A 21504-nucleotide genomic window follows, 5' to 3' on the forward strand; every position below is an offset into this window, starting at 1 on the left:
ATTTTAAGAGCAGCAAAAGCTTTATGTCATGAAATTATTAGAAGAACCTAACTCATTGAGGGCAGTTATCTTTTAGTCCTACATTTGGGGTATTCGGTCTTATAATGTCAGGAGGTGTATTACATCATCTTTCATCTTCCACTTCTTCCATTTTTTTCAAGTTTATCTATTTGCCACTGTAGAATATGATATCCTCCTATGAAATATTGCCTTCCCAGATGGCTCTTTTCTTCACCAGATAAAGTGAAATATTTGGGATATAATACCTGTGTGCTGTTGGAGTTATCTGCTTCACAGATTCAAACTGGTTTTGACTTTAGTTTACCAAAATAAATCCATTTTTCAGTGTTATGATGAGTCAATTAATTACCCTAAAAGCGACACTTATGTGATTACATTCTTAAAATCTTTGTTTCACTGTAGATGTTAATACTCAAATTAAGAAGCCTGATTGCCATATCTTTGTCATACTTGCAAGTTTACTGAACTTATTAAAAGTATATTATAATTGATGTAATTTTAAAAGTGATTAAAGCAGCTTCGCATAAGGAGAAAGACACTTGAAACATCTGTGTGCTTACATCTACAATGATTGTTTATAATTCAGCATTTTCATTAAGTAACAACAATTAATGTTCTCTTAGAAATGAAACTCTTACATTTACAGTATTTTCATCTCTGTTTTAATTGCAAAGATAAATCCAGAGTGAATTCAGAAAAATACAATCTATCAAAAGGAAAATACAAAAAGAAGCTTTTCCATTTACTTTAGTGGATTGAATTGCACCCTATGACCTTGTCAGGTAGAAGTGGAAAAAAAAAAGAAAACCAAAACCTCTGTTTTTCTTTGTAGCTGGAAATGTATTATATGTGACATAATAATTCAATATTACAATATTCTAAGTATCCTTCTCTTACATTATTTGTACTTGTTACAGCTGGCTAGAACATAGACTATTTTATCCAAGCAAAAATTTTTAATATGATGCTCTCTTTATGCAACCTGGAAATAAACATTAGCAGACACATAATCTAAGGAAATGCATTTCTTTTTTTCCCCTACACTGTCCAGTTGCATTAGTCATTAATTCACATTGTTATTTTCCAATGGAACTGAATTGTGTACTTAGAGAAATATTTGCAGTATTTCCAAGGAAACCCAAGTTTCCACAAGTAAGTTTTAGCTGTCCAGATCTAGTCTAAATATCTGCTCTTTTTCATAGGTAGATAATCCTCTCTGTCTATGACAAACAAGACATTTCTTGTTTCCAATCTTGTAACAATACCTAAAATTCTTCAAATGGAATGATAAATACATTACTGTATGCAACGCACTTTTATTTTAAGAGATTAAATCCTGGATGTTTTTCCTTTCTGCATCTAAATGAATCTCCACAACTTTCTGCTTTGGAAAGCATGGAGGTCAGAACAACCTTGTTCTATTGCTTCCCAAGGATTAGCCTTGCTTTATCTGTTCCAAATACTGACTCAGACTATATTTTAGATTCTTCATTCTCTGAATAAATACTTAGGTATGTATTTATTAAACAAGTGATGCTAGGTTAGTGCTTGAATTTTGCTTGTATCATATAAACTGTCCATAGGACAGAAAAAAATCTGGCTTAGAAACACTTGGAGCAGAGTCCCTCATGGATGGTGGATTTCCCTATTAACTGACAGATTTCTTCATTAGCTTACATACTCCAATCAGATGAACAGCTTTTGTTTCCCACAATTTTACCTGCTCCTGTTACTATACCGGACTTTTCTCAGACTCAGAAATCTGCCCCCATCTACGTGACATAATTCACCAGGTTTAAAGTTTTCCAGGAAACTCCGAAGGGAGTTTCATGATACAGCTGAAAGGTAACTGCAGCATATTGATCTTTTGCTTAGCAATCTGTTCTTTTATTTCAGATAGTGTTTGCAGCTCCTAATAAAATTCAGCATGTCAGTTGAAGGAGTTAGTAGCTACAGTTCCCCATTCATTTTTTACTAGGAATCAATGATGTTCGGTTTTCATTATGGGTTCCTGAGAACATAGAGTAATTAGAAAAGGAATTTAAGCATCTCAGCCACACATCTCAGGCAAACATGTCACTAAATTAACTGAGTAAAACACATGTATTTGAAGAATTAGCAATGAGTTTAGCATTGCTAACAGAATTAGCAAAGCAGCAGGCATATAAAAATAAGAGTACTCAAAGAAAACCTGTCTGTGAGGATATATATGCCAAATGACAGGTTCACAGAGAGGTTCAAGACTTTGAAATTTGTATGAAAGTAAGTCAGTTTTATACCACCTCTGAGATTTTGTGTTACGCAGTTCCTATTATATAGTTTAGTGAGGCATCATAATAAATAGAGCCATGTCGTTCTTGGGAATGGCATCTTCTCATGGAAAAGACTGGGGTACCTGCCCTGTGCAGACTTGGGTGCCATGTGCCATTACACATTGTCATACCAAATGGCAGATAGCAAGGAGGAAGTACATAATGGAATAATACAGAACAGAAATTGGACAAAGTGAGGAAAACTCCATGTTATAAGCTCAGTGCCACTTTCATGAAAGCCACGGCAAGAATTGAAGAAGAAATAGATAAATTACCACTTAAGCATGCACATAAAAATAAAAAGAAACAAAATCAACTCAGAAATATTTATTTGCAGTGCTTTTGAAAGACAATAACAAAACATAGAAAGAAGTAAAAAAAAAAAAACAACAAACAACCTCTATTAGAAAGTGAGTCTGATGTCTGGACTACTGCAGGAAAGATGTCTGAGATCACCTTGTATTGTATTTAGGAACAAAAAAAAAACCAACAACAATAAAACAACAATGAAAACAATCCTAAGAAAGATTTCTCATCAAATGTGAAAATTGAGGGGGAAAAAAAAAAATAGAAGTAAAAAGGGGCTGAGTGGACAATTAAATAATTAATTGAAGTAACTGAAATTAGATTGCTTGTTTTACGAGATTTGTATTAGGAGAATAGACATAAAGGAGCACTTATTACTCTACACTTAGGAAGTGACTTACAAGGGAAATCTTTTGGAAAGAGTTTTGTCATATGTGTTGGAAATAGCTATGGCCCAGAACATGGGTCCCATGGGATAGTGAGAAAAGATGTTACAATTCATCCGACACTAAAAAATACTAGTTAGTTTCATGTACAAGCATCCAGCATTCAAGATCTGAATTTGTGTGTATATGTGTGGACACACACATGTATTTGTACATTTTGGTTATCATCTGAACCTCAGGAATTTCCCAGATTTTATTCCTTGACTATTCTGTAGTGACTAGGCAAAGTTTCTATTCTTTTGAGTGATTCTAATGACCATGAGCCAAAAACAATTAGGTCTACACGTGCAAATGCTTGCAGTCTTTCGTAAACATTTTTTAGCTGTGATGCATCATTGTGAAAAGTCAAGGCATAGTAAGATCTACTAGAAAGAGATTTCATATTCTTTACAAGAAAATCCTAACCTGAATGAGTAGTAAAAGTAGTTTTCATATATATTTTCTACAGTTTTGTTGTTGTTGTTGTTGTTGTTTTTAATCAGCATAACAGAGTGATGCTCAGGTTTTTTTCCATCTGGATTGGAAGGAATTTTCACTTACGCACTAGGTAAAAGGTAGGAAAGCTCAGTGTTTTAGAAATAATTGAAGTGAGATATGTGTGTGTGCTTAGAACAGTGGAAAGTGTTTATTTCATATCACATGAATAAATCATATGTTCTCATTTTAACTCCTCCTTTGTTCCAGTTATCATTTCTGTCACACACAAGAACTGTCCAGCCTGGAAATTGGATGGAAAGTTTGACGCCTCCAAATATGAAATCATGTGGATGTTTTTCACTGAAGATCATGACTCGGAGTACTTTTACACAATAGGCATATTCAAACCTAGGCAGAACAAAACAGTATAAAGAGAGAGACGTTTTCTTTTAAATTTTCCATTATTTTAATGGAAAAATTTGGAGACAGTTACCTTAGGCTTGTTTTTTTGTAGACTACAGATAAAATCACCATTTTAAGTTACTGACTTCTCTCACATTGTCCCCATAACCACCTTATCCCAGTGTATCTAGTGCAAAATAGAGGCAAAGGTTGACTAGTGGGTATCCGGACTACAGCTATCTTACCCTGTAAAATTTCTCCCACATTGCCTCTTTGTCCCTTCCTACAATCTGCACCTTCAAGATACCTCTGAGGAATCTTGAGAGCAATTCAAATGGTACAGTCCCAAACAATAGACGTTAAGTGTTAAAAGACAAAGCAGATCATTCTGTACCTTCAGTTACCATCCAAACCTAGTCTGTTATCTTGGAGAGATTCTTCTGAAGTATGTTCATATTGTATCCCATTAACAGCCCTTTTCCAGCAACACATCCTCTCTTACAGATCTCAGCAGCTCATTCATCCCCTTCATCCTTCTTCCTAACAAACATTTCCACCCCAAAAGCTTCTTCGCACCCATATGGTAGACCTTATTTAAGTCTAGCAAAGATGTTTGAATACCAATACCTTTGTGTGGGTTTTTTTTCCTGCTTCACTCTCGAACTTTTGAAAAGGTCTTTTTGTTTTTATCACACAGGGATTTCTATTACTTTTCAGGATGTGCCAACCCACACTACTAGAATATTCCACTGCAAATAACAACCAAATACTCATCATAATAATCCAGCTTTGATTTTCTTTCATTTTAGATAAGCCACATAGTTATCAATGTCTGCTGCTATCTGCAGTCACAGCAAAAACTAAGATGTAAGCTGTCATTTGTAAGTATTTCACCAGCATTTCAAAGAAGGCTGCAGAGCCAGAAGGCACCATCCAGCAGCTGGCCTGAGTTTTCCATGCATGGTTTTAAGGCACCACCCTCAAGTAGCAGGCTTTCTCCTCCTTCTAAAACAAGTCTATTGCTTATTTTTCTTACATGCTTCTCCAGGCACCCGCTAGTACTGAATGTGTTTGTAGACACTTGAATTTTACCTGTGTGCTGTGTATAATGAACATGCCCAGACTGATGTATAGAGGGAAATCTCAGTGGGTTTTATCTAAAGAGATTTTAAGGGATGCCAGCTAGTCCCAGTGAGTCAGAAACAACCTGTGTATCATCACTGCGGTCAGCCTGGGTCTGTGCTCTCACTCCTTTACAGATATATAAAAATATATGAAGTTTGATTAATATACACAAACCACAATAAGACACTTACTTTGCATGTAAATAATTACAATTGCTTTTCAGTCTTCTAGCAATGGAAAAAAAAAAAAAAAAACCACAAACAAACACAAAACAAACTCTCCAAGATTAAATATACTGAAGTAGGTGTTCCAAAGGAAAGACTTTAGAGATAGACTGGAAGATAGACAAATTAAGCTTTTTAGATCTATATCAGTGTATTTTCAAACAGGGCAATTCCTAGTCTCTTCTGGTTCACAGAAACCAAACCCAGAAGCCTCAGGGAGCTGCATGTCCAGAACGTTTACTCTTTAGTGGAGCTGGGATAGCTTCCTATAGGGCCTGAGATGTATTAGATGTCACCATGTTCTCTGTGCTAAGATGCAGACAATCTTACTGGCAGTCCTAATGACCTTTAACTTGCCCTGAAAATACACCCAGTGGTTACTTGATAGAAGCAATTACTTGAGTGGTAATGCACACACAGAGTTCACCATAAGAATCAGAGTTCAGATACTAGGGCATCAACCAGTAGTTGGCAATTTGCTATGCAAAGATGCATGCAGGCGGGTGGCTTCATGATATGAAAGTTGATATTTTGTAGGGCAAACAGAATGCTGGTGGTGTTGGGAGGTATATGGAAAAGCTTCAAACGAGCCATACTCTTCTAGTGTTACTGACAATGTTGGGAAATAGCTGACCTGAAGACTTGTGAAGTCACTGCTGAGGACTCTCTTACAGTTATAACAATTCTGGGTCTTTTGATGTGTATTATTGTGTATCCTATTTACGACTGGAAATAAACACTCTGTCTTTGGTACTACTGACACCTTCTGAACACCCACAGAATGCTTTAGACATTGTGGATGTTTATGAGGGTCAATCAGCTGGACTGTTCTCACACACTTCACAGCAAGTGTATTTATAGGTGAATTTGACTTGACATCTATCTGCATGAGATTGCCATGGCCAGCTTCCAGGAACTGATGAATGCTCATTCTTGAGCTATTGTAGAGGACTGGAAATGGGAGCCTAGCTAAAATAATTGCCTGTCAAAATGAGTCACTTACAGAAGCGCAGCATCAGCCACATGTTAGGAGGGAATAGGATTCATTATCTGGGCCCTGCTATCCCCAGGGAGTATCTGATTAGAGAACAGTTAACATAGCTTCTTTGCAGTGTAAGAAAGGTCAACAAATATGTAGATAAATGTGATCTAGTTGATACACATGGAATTCCAATATGTTTCCAACAGTTTATCAGAGACATAAAGAAATAAAATGTGTATAGAAAATTAAACTGGACACAAAACTGGAAACAAAATGTTAGTGTAATCATCACTTCTCAGTGCAGTAACTAGTCAAAATCAATATGGATTTGTGCTGGAACCTGTTTTGTTTATCATATTAGAATATCACTTAAAGAAAAGAATGAGAAGTGAAATAACAAAAGTTGCAGCTGATACACAGCTATCTCAGGCACTAGGGGCAAGAATTAACCATGATTTTATTTTATTTTTTCCTTAAGGGACCAAGTGACTGGACAACAAATTAGTGTACAGTGCAGATGAATGCAAAGTGATGCACATGGGAAAAGCAATTTCATCTTCACACAAAAAGAGCTCTGAGCTGACCATTACCACCTAGGAGCTAGATCTGTTTGTTCTGATATATGAAAAACCATCAGCTCAGAGCTTTGTAGCAGTAAAAAGAGCAAAACAAATGGTATGAATTATCAGGCCTGTTCTGAAAAAACATTTCAATTTTCAAGCTCATCTTTTCAGTATACACAAAAGGTAGCGTCCTTAAAAAGCCAACCCTTGCTCATACCAGTGCTGTGAGATAGCACAGTTATTGCTTACTCCAGGAAAATGAAAAGTTTGAAGTTCTTCAGGAATGTCACTGCAGTGACACTTTTCATGTAGTCACTCCCATTTTGCTACACTGCTTGTTCTGCTCTATCTTTTAAGTCTATTACTAGTGCATAGATTCCTACTGACATATGAATGAGCATCAACCTCCTTCTGTGATTTTCTTATTCTCTTGATTGTTCCGGACACTTCATCTCAGTTTTCTGTATGCTAGACTTAATTGGCATTGGACTAGAGTCAGAAACAGAGAGTCTCAGCATAGCAGATGGCAGCCCTGGATACATCTCTGCTAGAATTGGACACTGTCTTGTAACCCCACCAAAGCTTCACTTAGTATAAAAATGATACCTCTATTCTTATTTTTCAACATATTAAATTTTGGCACTAAGCCCAAGGAAAGTTTGAGATTTTAGGGTATCATTCATATCTATTATCATTTCAGGAGTGAAATAAAAGAACCTGCAAGGAGCACCACAGCAGGGGGCTGATTCATTTTTAATATCAAGAGTAATGAGCTAACACCTTTCCCTGCTACAGCAAGCAGTATAAATATATATGGAAAAACTTGGTTAAGAAACTTCTAAAGATAATGTTAATTTACTTCATTCTTTTATGTCGAATAATATTTCTTCCTGTCTAAACATTGAGGATGAACAGCAATGCTGGATCAAGAAGATCATGAAACGTACTCGGAGTATGAATTTTATTAAAGGATTCCTTCTTAAAGGACCAGAAAAATACAGGGGTTATGCCACTTCACTGAATTCAGGTAGCTTAAAGATTTCCAATGTCTCACTACAAACTTAAAACTGGACTGCATCTTCAACCAGCACAACTTTGTTGGCTTAAAAGTGAAAGTTCAGATCCATCTCATACATCAAGTGATCTTAGTCCAGAAATGGTTCCACACAGATTCTAGTCTCCTATCTGGTCTGTGAGCCCCTCAACTAGCAAACAAGAACATTGTACACGGCAGCCTCGTATTGTGCACCTTGTCTGTGATGATCATTCTCCCAAACTCACCAGTGGAACAGATCCAGACCCACTTCTCAGCCCCAAAACCTCAGCGTTTTGTGCTGGGGCCTTGTATAAGGGGCTGGCCTAATCCTACATAATGTACTTGCAGCAGCCCTTGTATCAGCCTCCAGCTGACATGTTTAGCAGGATTATTTAGAACTGGCAAGCTTTGCCTGGAAAATTTGGACCTTTTATTTTCAGATTTAGCCTGGCAGATTTACCAGCAGGAATGATAAGCAGTTTCTACCTCCCATATTTCCAGTTCAGCAGAAACCTGTATCTAAAGGCGTAGCTGTTGCTTTAGCAGAGCCTCACTGTTTACACTAGGAGTGTTTACACCATTTTCTTCTCACCCCATTTCAGCTGCTCTTTGGGTATAGTTCATGCCTTACAAAAGGTGCCAAAAGGAACTCCTTTCTCTACTTGAACAAAAATCACCACTTTGATTTTTCTTTTTCCTTTCTGTTTCATCTGTCTTTCAGAAGAAACCTGGCATTTTAAACAGCAATTTGGAACCAGTGTTTCCTGCTGTATTTCTCTTTTAGGCAATGCTGATGTAGGTACATTTTGAAAGGACAATCCTCCCTTGTCTCTCATGCTGAACATTAAACACTGCTAGAGCAGCAAAGCAGAGGGCCATCGGGAGGTGAGCCGAGGCTGCAAGCCAGGCAATCTGGAGGAAGCAGGATGAAATTTTCCTCTCTGTTACATTGCCTGCCTGCTGACATCTAGAATATACTTCCAGAAGTTGCTTGTGGCATTCAGTCATATATCATGTATACTCTTCTGGAAAGTAATGGCCAAACAACACAATATTAAAGAGCCTTTTAAAATTATAATGGTGCATCTCAGTCACAAAAAATATTGCCCTTATCTACTCTAAACGTCCCTGCTGTTCATTACAGCCACTTGACCATAGTTCCATATCTTATCCATATGTCATATATTCCCTCTTTTTTCTCTCTTAATTTATATATAGGTATAACATAAATACAGAAAAACAGATATGGTTACGTACACACAGTATTGTAGAGCATACACTGTATTTTGTTATATCATGTTTTGTAGATGTTTTGAAATTCTATAATAGATAGGAAGATCAATGCCAGTATTATCCTACAAACGGTAAAGCCAAAGATGCAGCAGGTCTAATGAAGGGATCCTAGCTCAATTTGTGACTCCTGATGTGAACCTGAGATCTTCAACTCCTGACTGACCAGGCTGCAGGTCTTGGGGTACAACCCCTGACTGTCTGCTTCATTAGCACTGATTTGTTCTTCAGAACCCCACTCCCAAGAATAGCATTTTTAACTGCTCTGCCCTTCCCCAGCAAAGTGTTATAGACATTATCCACACTGCAAAGATTCTGTTCCCTCTCCACCCCCACAGAGCTCTCTCACCTCCATCCGTTTTGGTCTCAGTGGAACAAAGACCTCCTCATCCCCATGGTCAGTTCTCTCTCTGCCTAGAGGAGGCTTCTCTATGGATGCACATGCCCTATCTGCTGCATGTTGATGGATCCAGGCAAGGTCTCTGAGTGGGAGTCGGTGAATCTGAGGATGCTGCAGCTGCTGTTTGAAGCATCAGCTGTTACTGTTTTCTCTCTGCAGGCATCAACCTCTGCTGTCAGTCTTGTTCCCCTTGATGACTAAGTGCCATCCAGTGCCACATACACTTGGTGTCAGCTGCTTTGAGGAGATAGGAGGCACGGTGAGAGCAGTATGGAGAATTTTCTTGCGGATGTAAAGCCCAGAAAGCCTATATAAGAGTATAACACTGACTGCTACTGCCTTTCTTCTGACTGTAGCATGGCCTTTGAGATATCCTTTGAGGCAGGGATTAAGCAAGAAGGGGTTTTGCAGAAACTAATTTCAAGCATCTGATTCACTCCCTGGCTCTGCCTCTTTCCTTGCTCTTTAGAGAGCTCAGCCGAGGAAAACACCTGCAGCAGGATCCCAGGCCTCCTACAGCAGCACCCAGGATGACCTGCAGTAAGAGTGGGCACACAGCTGGCATTTCCCATACACTCACCTTGGTAAGACACTGCTGCAGATATCTAACACATTTGTTTCAACACAGGGAGCCCAAACAGTGACTAAACAATCTGCTTTTGGGCCTCCTGCATTACTAAGAGCTTGGTTAGGGACACTATCCCCAGTGTGGGATGCCATCATGCTGCCCACACCAGCGTGCACACCCCTGTGTCCACCATGAAAGGTGAAGCCCTCACACCAGCAGCCGATGACCAAGCACAGAAGGTTCAGGGACTGAGGGACTCCTAAGTGTGACATACCCCAGTGCATGCACCTGACGCACACAATGCAAAATGCATGGGTAAAAGCCAGCCTTCCTGCTTCAAACTTTGCATTTCCAAATCATGATTTAATGTTTCTTATTTTCTGACTAGATTTGTCATGTTTATGATGTAAACAGCAGGTACTTGAAGATAGGAAACATGGTGCACACTGTCTTATTCCAGAAGCACAGTAAGGATTTTTTTGATCAAGTAGTTGTCACTAGTCAGTCAGAGCTCTGTCATTTTTTACTGAGGATAAATATGGAACTAAAATTTATGAAGAGCTGATGCAAAAAGAAACCATTCACCATGACCAAAGGAAAAAACAGATATGCTACATTTGTTTACACCTCTTGATTAGAAAAATATAAGTATTAGTAAAAGATCTATTTGCTTATATGTCAAAAGGGAGATTACTGAGCATAAAGTACAAATTTCAAAGCAAAGTACAAATAAACATAGCATGCATACAGCCAAAATCCAAAAGAACAGTGCTCACAGAGTCTCCAGATGGTGAGTCTTGGGACACGTAACTATCAGTTTCTCCTCAGACCTAAGCATCTGAGTTCATTAGAGCAGAGAGATGACAGTAGATGCATTCCATTTTCTGATGTCCAGCTTCAACACAATATAATGAAGTAAACAGAACATCTTGTAGCAAGTAATAACAAGACTAGAACAGTAACTTTGGAATGATTATAAAATTGTTCCCAAATAGATTATATAGGCATATATATACACATATATATACATACATAAGTTTATATATAGATATACACAGACGTATATTCATGTCTTACTGGCATCAGGTGATAATTAAGAAAGAGGAGATCAGATATACTTCTTATCTTATGAAAATGATTTAAATGTTTTTCTTCCCAGCACTTATGTATTTTATATTACTGATTCACTGAAAATTCTTATAATTCAGAGCTCCAAATTGCCCCACACAGTGTTGGGAAACCAGTAGACTGATGTAGCCCTTTTATAATCTTTGTTTCTGTACCTAAAACTAGTATATTCTCCTGCACTTCAGCCAGTTCTTAGCAGCACCATAAACTTGGCACATATACTCACTGAATTTCTTTCTCTAATGTTTCTTGCACTCCCACATCTTGAGGGCGGTCACGTATTTCAGGATTGATCTGCAAACCAGAAATATCCTTTTCCCCCCCTCCTCAGACACTCTGAATGCTAATCACCAGACTTTCCTTGTATAGTTTGGTCTTCAAGAACCAAAACAGTCCTGTTTCGCTTTCAGCTTCCATTAAATGATGCTATTACAAAATTCATTGCTTTTTTATTTTATTTAGACCACCTACTGAATGTTTGAAGTAAGGAGAAAACACAGAACATTCTCCCAAAAATACATGCTGATAAGGGAGAGAAACAGAAAGAAAAAGCCATACAGCCTCTCACTGTTCCCAGAGGATGAGGTAGAGAAAATGGTCTTTCTGTTTCTCTTCATTAGGTGCAATATTTTAGTCTGTGGCATAGCCATATGAAAATCTAAGTCTGCAGTGCTTCAGCTCCAAACAATGCTTAACTCATTAAAAATCTTTCCCTTTAGTAGCCTTGTGACAATGAAGGCATGTTTGTATTTCTAATTCAAATGGTTTGCCCTCAACAAAACTACAGGCTGTATAAAATTGGGAGTTAATCCTAAATATAAGATCCCTTTGTCAACTCAGCAAACTTTATTGAAGAAATATGTGCCTTAATGTCTCACTGTACACACAGGAGTTTATTAAATATATTCTCAGGCAACTAAGCTCTGTCAGAGAAAGAAGCACTCAGATATCTGGAGACATCATGTTACCTTTCTCTGTCAACCCAGCCACACTTACTCATTCACTTCCCTAAGGCTTCCAAACTGATTTGTTTCTCTGATACTATTGTATACTGTTTTAAGTAAAATATCTTAAAATAGTAGGGTTTTTTTTACTACCCATAGCAAATGACTGACTATAAGCCCTACCTCTGAATTCCTAACACATATACATCAAATAACATTTCTTTTCCTGATACTACTCTTGATGAAACAGTGATTTGTCCAATAAACTCTGGACTGCATCAACTCTAGCTGGGTATTTACTTCTACTTAAGACCATATTGGATCTCATTTCTTATGTTTAGTCAAAAAAAATAAAGCAAGAAATTCTGAGTTTTCCCAATCCACTGGTAGACAATTTTTAAAACTTGTCTGTTTAAAAAGGAGTGCACTTTTCTTTCTGTAGATAACATAAATGTAGACTTTTTTTTTCCCAAAAAACCTTACTTCCTTGAAGAAGGACTAAGGTAGATAACCAGGCTCTACCAAAAAAACAGGTATCAATTTTACTTTTTGTAGTAGAATCAGAATTACTAAAGAACAATTGGTGTATAGCAGTACCCAGGGTTTGTTATCCTCCACTCAGTGCCCTAGTAATTTGAACTTATCCATGACACAAAAGGATGTAACTACAGCAGCAGAGCTTTGGCCAGTACTACGCACAGTGATTTTGTGCTCCTAACACATTATATTCCCTGTCTACTTACAAAAAGACATGAATAAAGATTCTTTGGTATGAAAGCTTGAAGTTCCCTGTGGTAGAATTAAATTTATATCATTTTGTAAATTGTTGAAATAATAGAGAAGCAAATCTGTGGTTAAATAACTCAGGGAACTGACCTTAATTTTTAGTTGTTTTCTAATCTACCGTAAGATTGTCCCTTGGGCTCATTTGCACATAACCTTAAGAAATGTATCATGCTTCCCACTGCTATAGATCTTTCCATCTAAGGAGTTCAGAAGAGCTTTTCAAACATGAATGCACTACACATCACACAGCTCCTGTGGTTCTGAGAAGTGCTGGTATCCTTTAGCAGTAGGCCATCAGGCAAACAGCATGACTTTCTCAAGACTACACAGTAAGCTTAGATAGATGTATGCCTTGGTCACGAGGTAATTTTTCCTCTATTCTCAAGTATCTTAAGGATCAATCCTAACAAGTCTCAGGAACAGTAATGGTTCAAACACCATGCTTTTGTTAAAAGAATCATTTAATAAAGAAAAAAAGTGTCCACTGTTAAGGAATTTGAAATTAAATAATTTCCATGCCCTCCCCCTACTCTTCTCATAAGCAACATTAAAAAAATGAAAAAGAAGGAGGAAGAGTAAAATGAAAACACAACACACAATCACTAGAAAAGCTAAATAAGCTAAAAAGTCACACATTTTTCACCATACTTTTAAAGCATACAATGAATGTTAAACTGATATCTTAGGTTACTTAATAAGAATTTTGCTAACATTTGACCAACTCACTTGCTAGTCCTAGCTTACTGATTGAAGTCATGGGCATTATCAGTGGAATGTGCTTCTAATCCTGTGTCAGGTTGTCATGTCTTTGCAGAAGGAAACTTTTAGACACAAAACAAAGCTGAAAGTTCCATGATTACTGAACTGATATTACAGCCTTTATTGCACAGTACATTAATAATGGAAAGCTTAAGCCAACCATATTTTCTAAAAATTTCTGATTTTCCTTGTTTTCACAAAAAATCAAATATTTGAGGTCAGTGAAAATCATAAGAGATTAGGAATGGAAGGAGATACAAATCAAAAGGCAAAAATCTTATTACTGTGATACATTTTTAAAAGTCTGTCTCATGTTCACATTATGGAAAAAAAGCAAGACATACAGAAACCAAGGAGGGAGAAATTCTTAGCAGGTATTTTGAGGACAGCTAAGAAAGATTGTCCAAATAATCTTAAGAGAACTATTTGCTTTCCAGGCTCACACAGAAAATAAATAAAAAAAGGAGAATAGTCTTTTAATTTTTATTTTAAAAGAGAGAATATCAAAATTCTGATTCCCTGTTTCAGTTCACATGGTGCTTCACACTAAGGTATCTAGACTTCACAGAAGAACAAAAGAAAGAGTAGATAATGAAATGCACTTCCTAAGAAGCAGATTAAAAAAAAAAAAAAAAAAAAAAACAAAAAAAAAACAACACACAACTCCACAAATTTGTTAAAGGGACAATAACTTCCACTGATTTATTTAGAGCTATAAGTATTTCCAGAAGCACCTCTCTGCTCTGAATCCCATCACACAAATTAAAATATCCAGTAATATGCAATACAGGAAAGACAGCTCATACAACTCACCCCATAAGTATTCAGCAGTCATCATGAAGAAAAAGAAGTTGAAAGATGTTCATCTCAACCCAGTCTTCCCAGTGAGCTTTGAGGAAAAAGCAGCTTTGGAAGTTAAAAAGACAGACTAAAAAAAAAAAACAACTCTAGAAAATGCACCAAAACATCTTCAGGAGTATGAAAGTCAAGGATAGCGCATAGAGAGAAGCATTCAAAAGGCCTTTTCAGCATGATACCTATCTATATCTTCTGCAGTGAATGAGATGATGATCACAAAGAATATTCAAAGTCATTCACCTAAATGTCCAACATGGCGCTCCTCAATGTCAAGTTTAGAAATAAAAGTCACAGAGAGGAACTTGTATTTAAGGTATGCCTTAAATTTAAGCTATACTCTTGGTGCAAGGGAAAAAGTGATCCTTAATGGGGATCAGCCAGATAGTTTTATCATCTGTTTTTGGCAGTCTCTTACACATAGAAGGTGAGTAGAAATTTAAATTGAAAGCATTTCCTACCTTAGAAGCAAAAAAGAACAGTTTTCTTCTGACCTCAAGTCACCATCACTAAGAAAAGAAAATTTATGATTTTGTTGGTTCTTCCCGCAATCCATTTCAGTGGTAATTCTGAGTAACCAAATTATGAGTCATCTTTTCTGATGATAACTGACAATGCTTTTCCTCAACAAATTCTCACCTATCAGTAGACAAACAGAAGAAAAATGCATTAGAAAGCAGCACAAAATCAGTTGGACCCTTATTAAGCAGCCCAATTCTAAGATCAGCTATATATCAAGAGCTATAACTTTAATAACGTGAAATGAATAGAAAATATATTATAATTCATAATACATTACCCAGTTTGGCTTGGATTCCAAGGTCTCACAATTATGTTTTGTAGCAGAAATAGTAAGTCACAGCTTGAACCAGTGATTGAGCACCTGGGGGGAAGGCAGGGCCAACGCAGCAGAGCTTAGTTGCAAGCAATGCCCTTGAGTAACCAGAAGGGGTGGAACCAGGATCCATCCCTTCCCAGACCTAATTTGGGTTGGCAGTAGAGACAAGTATGTCTTGCTGAAGATCATTACCTACCTGAAGCCTTCTAAAGGTCAGCAGCTTCTTTTCTTTATATATGTGCCTACAGCTGTTATGTTCCTTGCTCCAGCCTAAGACTTTGCTGCTTTGCTGTCATTACTCTGCATTTCATTTCATTTCATTACATTACAGTTTACATCCTCATGTAATTATAGGAGCTTCTATTCATTACCCTATATCTCAAACTTCAGCAGATTCTGCTAAGGAATCGGAAAAGGAGCACTCAGCTAGCTCCCTGTTGCTCTGTAGCACTAGTTTGCTCTGTAGCACTAGTTTTGGCAGTTTCAGGACAGTTTTTCTATCTTCAGGTGGAGGTGAGTTTCCTTTTACTGCTATGAGCAGTTGTGATGAGGTTGTCCCGTCAGGCAAAAGGAAAACTTAGAGAGCAAGCTTGGTATTTGACAGCTCATCTGATAATTTGCACTTGTATGCATACAGTTCTTGCTTTGAGTAAATTGTCAATTTTTCTCCACCTTCTCTCTTATTTACTACTGGCTTCCTATTGCATCAAAGTCCAAGCAAATATTTCATGTTTGTTTTACTAAACATTACAAAAAGGTACAGGAATCTTCTCCATAGAAAGTAACTCAACCAGTGCAACAATAACTTTCTATCTGCTTTATTGTGACCTATTACTTTTCCCTGATTTTCTTATATACACGTATATATATGTGTGTGTGTGTATGTGTGTGTATATATATATATATATATACACGTATACATATGAGAAGCTTAAATCAAAGGGATTGCATCAATGAATACTGTCAAATCAGTGGAGAAGAACTAATTTTAAAGTTACGATGAGATAAAAGAAAAAATGCTCTGAGACATCCTATCTAAAAAGCTACAGGAGGAGGTAAAGGAAGAAAAGTCAAAGCCATGGATATGTTATCCTCATGGAAAGAAGACACTGGTATTTATATTCCTCCACAGTTTCTTGTAGAGAAGGATTAGCTTTCTGTTAATACCAGAATTTACTGCATTCATGGCTTAATGCAAAAGTTCCTGAAGGAATGTATTTAAAATAATCTGTGGCATTGTGGGGAAAAAAAAAAAAAAACTTTTCAAATTTCCTTAGCACTTTGCAGCACTGCCCAAGCTGTAGTTCTTGAAAGATCATAGCAGTTTTTTACTAACACAAATTTACTTGTTTGTTTTCTTCCATAAAAAAAAATGCAATGCAGTTTCTACTTCTGGCATAATTCCAAGGGTGAATTTGTCTGTGTCTTTCAGATTGTATTCTCTCCTATTTAATTTTGCTTGTATGCAGATATCTGTAGAAATAATGTCATTGTCCACTTGTATCACTCATGTTATTTAAGTAAATAAAGTAGGTCAATGGTCAGATAAGTCTGAGCCAAAAAAAAAAAAAAGATATATACCATCTTTTTCTCCCTCATTTCCTTTCCAATCCTTGGAAGGAAATCAAAATTCAATATTGCACTGATGGGGACATGAATAATGTATAAAGACACACTTCAAACAGTGTATAAATTCTGAGTCACAAAATGTCTAACAAGGCTAAACCAAAAGCTTTGTAAAAGCTACAGAAGAACCAATTGGTTGCGTGCCATCCTATCTCATTCAACAACAAACAAGACAGGATTTCTTAGCTAAAATGACATATCATCTCAGTAAATCAGAAGATAATATTAAAGACTGTGAATTTAGACTAACAAAAAAATCTTTTAAGTTCATACATTCAAGGATATTCTCAAAAATCAATCTGTTGTGTCAGGAGATTCTGAAAAGTCCCAATAATAAGGCAACATGTATTGATGGGTAAAACTCCAGTAATGCAGAAAGCTTGAGTTTATGTAAATTTCTATGGTCTCTTCTACACCTTGTTTACTTTCTCTTCCTTTTTTCCCCTAACTGAAATATCTGCTGAATTTCCAGCACAATTCTTTACTGCATTGCTTATCTTGGTCTTTGAATGGTTCTTGATCAAAAATAATCTTGAAGGGTCTCACAGAGTTGTTACAGAAGAAATAGCCTCTCTAAATATGAAGCATGAAGAGAAGAAGCAACACTTAGAAAAATGAATCAAATCTCATAAATAGACATTGACATAGTATAAAGATAGTTACTTTCTCCAAAACATCTTCCTCACATAATTTTAATATATTGAGTAATAGACATTTACTCAACACTGTACAGAGAACAGAGGCCCTTCCTTCTCTTTAGCTCTGTACTCACTTCCACTGACAGACATGAATATTGCATAATGCTGCACATTCAGAGTCATGGATGAGTGGATGTATATTTTATCTGAAGCCTTTCAAAATTCTGTGCTTTAAATCCCTTCACCCATGCATACATGAATGGGTAGGTGAGCATTTAGACTCTGTTATCCACCAAAATATCTCTTTGTCTTTCTTTGTTTTTGAAATAGTGAATGGGTATGCTCCAAATACAAAAAGTTATGTTTCATGAAAAATGATAGACCATTTCTTTTGTTCAACACATAGGTGACATGCATACTTTACCATTACAGCTTTTCATCAGAATTCTTGAATCTGACTATATTGTTCCTTGTGAATTAGAGTTGCAGTGTGAGATGGACACTTAGGCAGCAGTATGGGGACTCTGAACCTTATCTTGGGCCTGCTTTCTGCAGAGCTTAGATTTACTTCCACAGGAGTGAATGAGAGTGTATAGACCTGGAGAGAGTAAGAAATATTTTTTTAAAAAAGGAAGAAAAAATAAAATTACCCCCCCCTGTGAAGCACTTGTGTACATCCCACATACTTATACACATATGTGCATTGATTAGCACTGCTTGGCTAGTTTAAGGACTAATCATGTTCACTGCTACACAGGTTTATCGCAATTTACCATCTGGATGAAGGCAAGGCCGAGGAAAAATATGCTATTGCATAACATTGCAATATCTCTGTCTGAAGGCTATGCCTGAAGGCAGAATGCAGAACTAGGAAAATAAATATAGATGATATTGTAAATATTGTGAACCTTCACAAGATATCACTCAAGGGAAACAGCCAGAAGAAAAAATCAGTAATGTGAGGTGCAGAATATGTTCTGAGGATGAAGGAAGTCAACAAATTAGGAATCTACATAGTAATAACAACGAGCGAGATTGAACATCCTCAAAGAATTGTATCATCACATTCATGGAGCTGTCATCAAGGGTCAGGAGCTGTTTCCTTTATAAACAGTGTCACTCGCTATTTCACTATTCAGCTGTTTTCAGCCATTGTAGGCTGAAACTTGGCATTCACATAACCAGCTCAAATGCAAATCTGTCTCTAAAAATGACTTAAATGGGTCAGCCCAAATTTAGTACTGAAACAGTAAAAATAATAATTTAGGTATGGTTATATTTGGACTGACAGTAGTGATAGTGTGCTATCCAAAAGAAGGCTTGAAAGTTCAAATTTTGAAAGCCAAAAAGTGCAGAAGACACACAAACTTTCTACATCACAATGTAAACTAATCAAAAAAGAGGAAAACAAGCACATTTTTTCTTTCCCCATTCAGTAAAAATAATTCTACAGTTTACATCAAAATTGACACCAAACTGTGCCATTTTCCTATGTAAAGCAGTTCCCTAAGCCCACAGGATTATGGAACAAATGGAGCTGCACGAGACCTCTTGGGTTCAACTCCCACTCAGAGCAGGGCCAACCTCATGTAAAGTGAAGGAGCTCTTCTCCAGGGAATGCAGTGCTTAGAAACAGATGTGGTATTTAATATAATAAAACTGAGCCTGAAGAAAGAAAACAACTCAAGACCAGCCTTTGAGCAGACTTGGTTTTGTCAGTTAAGAGGTCCATTCCAATAAAACAGGCTCTGATCTCCCAGTGCTTCAGCACCTGTATTTTATAGCAACTTCAGTCTGCTGTTGATTTCCAAAACGTCCAAGCCTAGCACCTACGCCTTCTCTCATTTACATCAAGATAAATTTATATTTGATACAGTGCAGTTATGATTGCAACAAAAGCATGTGAGAGCAGAATAAATTGCAGTTGTTTCCCTTTCCTTTCAGTTCAATCCCAGTTAAGTCCCTATTCACTAAACTCCAGCATTCCCCTATGTGCTTTTGAAAAGCACTTGTGCAGGATAACAAAAGAAAGTTATTGTTGAGATTTCTTACAAGATTCCCAGCTCTTTTTCCTTCTTGTTTTCAATTCCTTGCTGTCTGAAAGTAACAAGCTCCTGAAAATATTTACCAAATAGGGAATAGCATTTGATTCAGATCTTCAGAGAGAAATTCATTCTGGAACAATTATTTATAGTAAATCAAATTTAGCACATTTAAAGAGTCACTCTTTTACCTGCAAATTCCTGCATCCATGACTCTTTCTCACTATGTTTTAAAGTATTTTCTAACATGGAGAGGAAGATAAGGGTTTCTTTTCATTATTACAGTAATTATTGAAAGCACCTAGTGCAGAACTTATCTCACCCCATAGCTCTCTGATTCCCATTCATGCTCTTCAAGTCATGAAAGAAAAAAAAAATAGGGTATCATATTTTTTAAAAATATAAGCAGTAAATAAGCAGAAAATGCTAACGTATGAACAGATCCCATGCATCTGTGAATATGGAGGTTTGTTTCTCCAGTTACAGAGCCTGTCTAATGACTACCATGATTAATTGCTCATTTTCAGCCAAGCACAAAATTGGAGTCATAATTTGTTATAAAGGAATAGTCCCATAGAATAGTTTTAATAACTGCTAAAGGAAAAGAATACATTTGTCATCACTCAAGGCATCAGCCAAACAGAATAATATAGAGATTGAAAGGCAAATAGATTTTCGGACTGGCTTATTGTCCTTTCACCAGTATCACCCACATATATAAATTGATGTCATACCTGATATATTGATAGCATGGTCATTGTTGCCCACACGTTTACAAGTTTCTATCATCTTATTAATATGCCAGTGTCAATACAAGTTGTGATTTTAAAAGTCATGCCTTGACAGTTGAACTTTTATTCAAGCTCTGACCTTGAGTATTGATACTATGCATTCCATTTCAAAAACAGAATTATATTTAGCTCTGTTGAGAGCTATCTAATTTGGACTCACCCGTGCTTTAAGAAATCGGTGCAAACAATGTCAGTAATAATATTTTGCATTCATTTCTCTGATATGTTTTGAGCATATCTATTCAAACACATAGCCATAGCGAGGCAAAATCTGGAAGGGTAATTTCAGAGCCGGGGCAATAATTACTTTCCAGATAGCCTCTGAAGACAAATGATTTTTGCACAATTCAGAAAACATGTAAGGTGAATTGAGCTCATAATTGTGGATGGACCAAATTAAATAACAAAATTTCATATTATTACACCATTTTCAGGAGGGTAAAACATTTGCTTAAAGGTAATTTTTTCTATCAATTCTAGCAATTCTTAAGTTTTCCTTTCCTCATAATAAAAACTCCTCTATTTTAATAAGCGAACATTACCTTCGCTGACCCCAAGCCATTACACTGGAAAGCATGAAATATACTTGAAAGAAGAAAGCTAGCACTTTGGCCTTATTTCCAGACTGTTTTCCGGCTGACATTAATCCTAAGGCTTTGCATTCATCTCAGAGTCACATTCTCTATGTTTATTCAGACCATGTCCCTTGGCTCTGGTTGTTCATTTTTTTCTTCTCTGTAGCATATTCTGTTTCTTCTGCTTGTCCCAGACAAATAAATTCTGTTAAAAACATTGAACAATAGTAAAAAAAAATCCCATTTATGTAAGTGGTTATGGATGCTTATGTGGAAGTTGGAGGCTGCTAACAGTTTGGTTTAATAGATTCAAAAGAAGCCTGACAGTTTCTTATTTTTATCAGCAATGTTATATTTTCTTCAATGAAGGCTAACTGACCTGATAATTGATATTCATACACAAAATATGTTATAAAAATGAACCTATTTG

The 21504-nt window shown here is 36.6% G+C and overlaps 1 long non-coding RNA gene across 2 annotated transcripts; it reads right to left on the bottom strand.

Annotated features, from left to right (window-relative positions):
- Positions 1–1375: 1375 nt before the first annotated feature.
- LOC146544688 (uncharacterized) lies at positions 1376–19144 on the bottom strand. Of its 2 annotated transcripts, XR_014882430.1 has the most exons (5): positions 18091–19144; positions 10869–15203; positions 9474–9758; positions 4997–5155; positions 1376–3910 (listed from the first exon to the last, which is right to left on the bottom strand). It is a non-coding gene; the product is annotated as an uncharacterized LOC146544688 (long non-coding RNA). The 2 variants fall into 2 exon arrangements; XR_014882429.1 differs by having other exon boundaries at positions 1376–5155.
- Between the last annotated feature and the right edge of the window lie 2360 nt (positions 19145–21504).

Source organism: Meleagris gallopavo, chromosome 3, assembly GCF_905368555.1.
Source record: "Meleagris gallopavo chromosome 3, MGAL_WU_HG_1.1, whole genome shotgun sequence".
In the NCBI taxonomy this organism is placed as follows: Eukaryota; Metazoa; Chordata; class Aves; order Galliformes; family Phasianidae; genus Meleagris; species Meleagris gallopavo.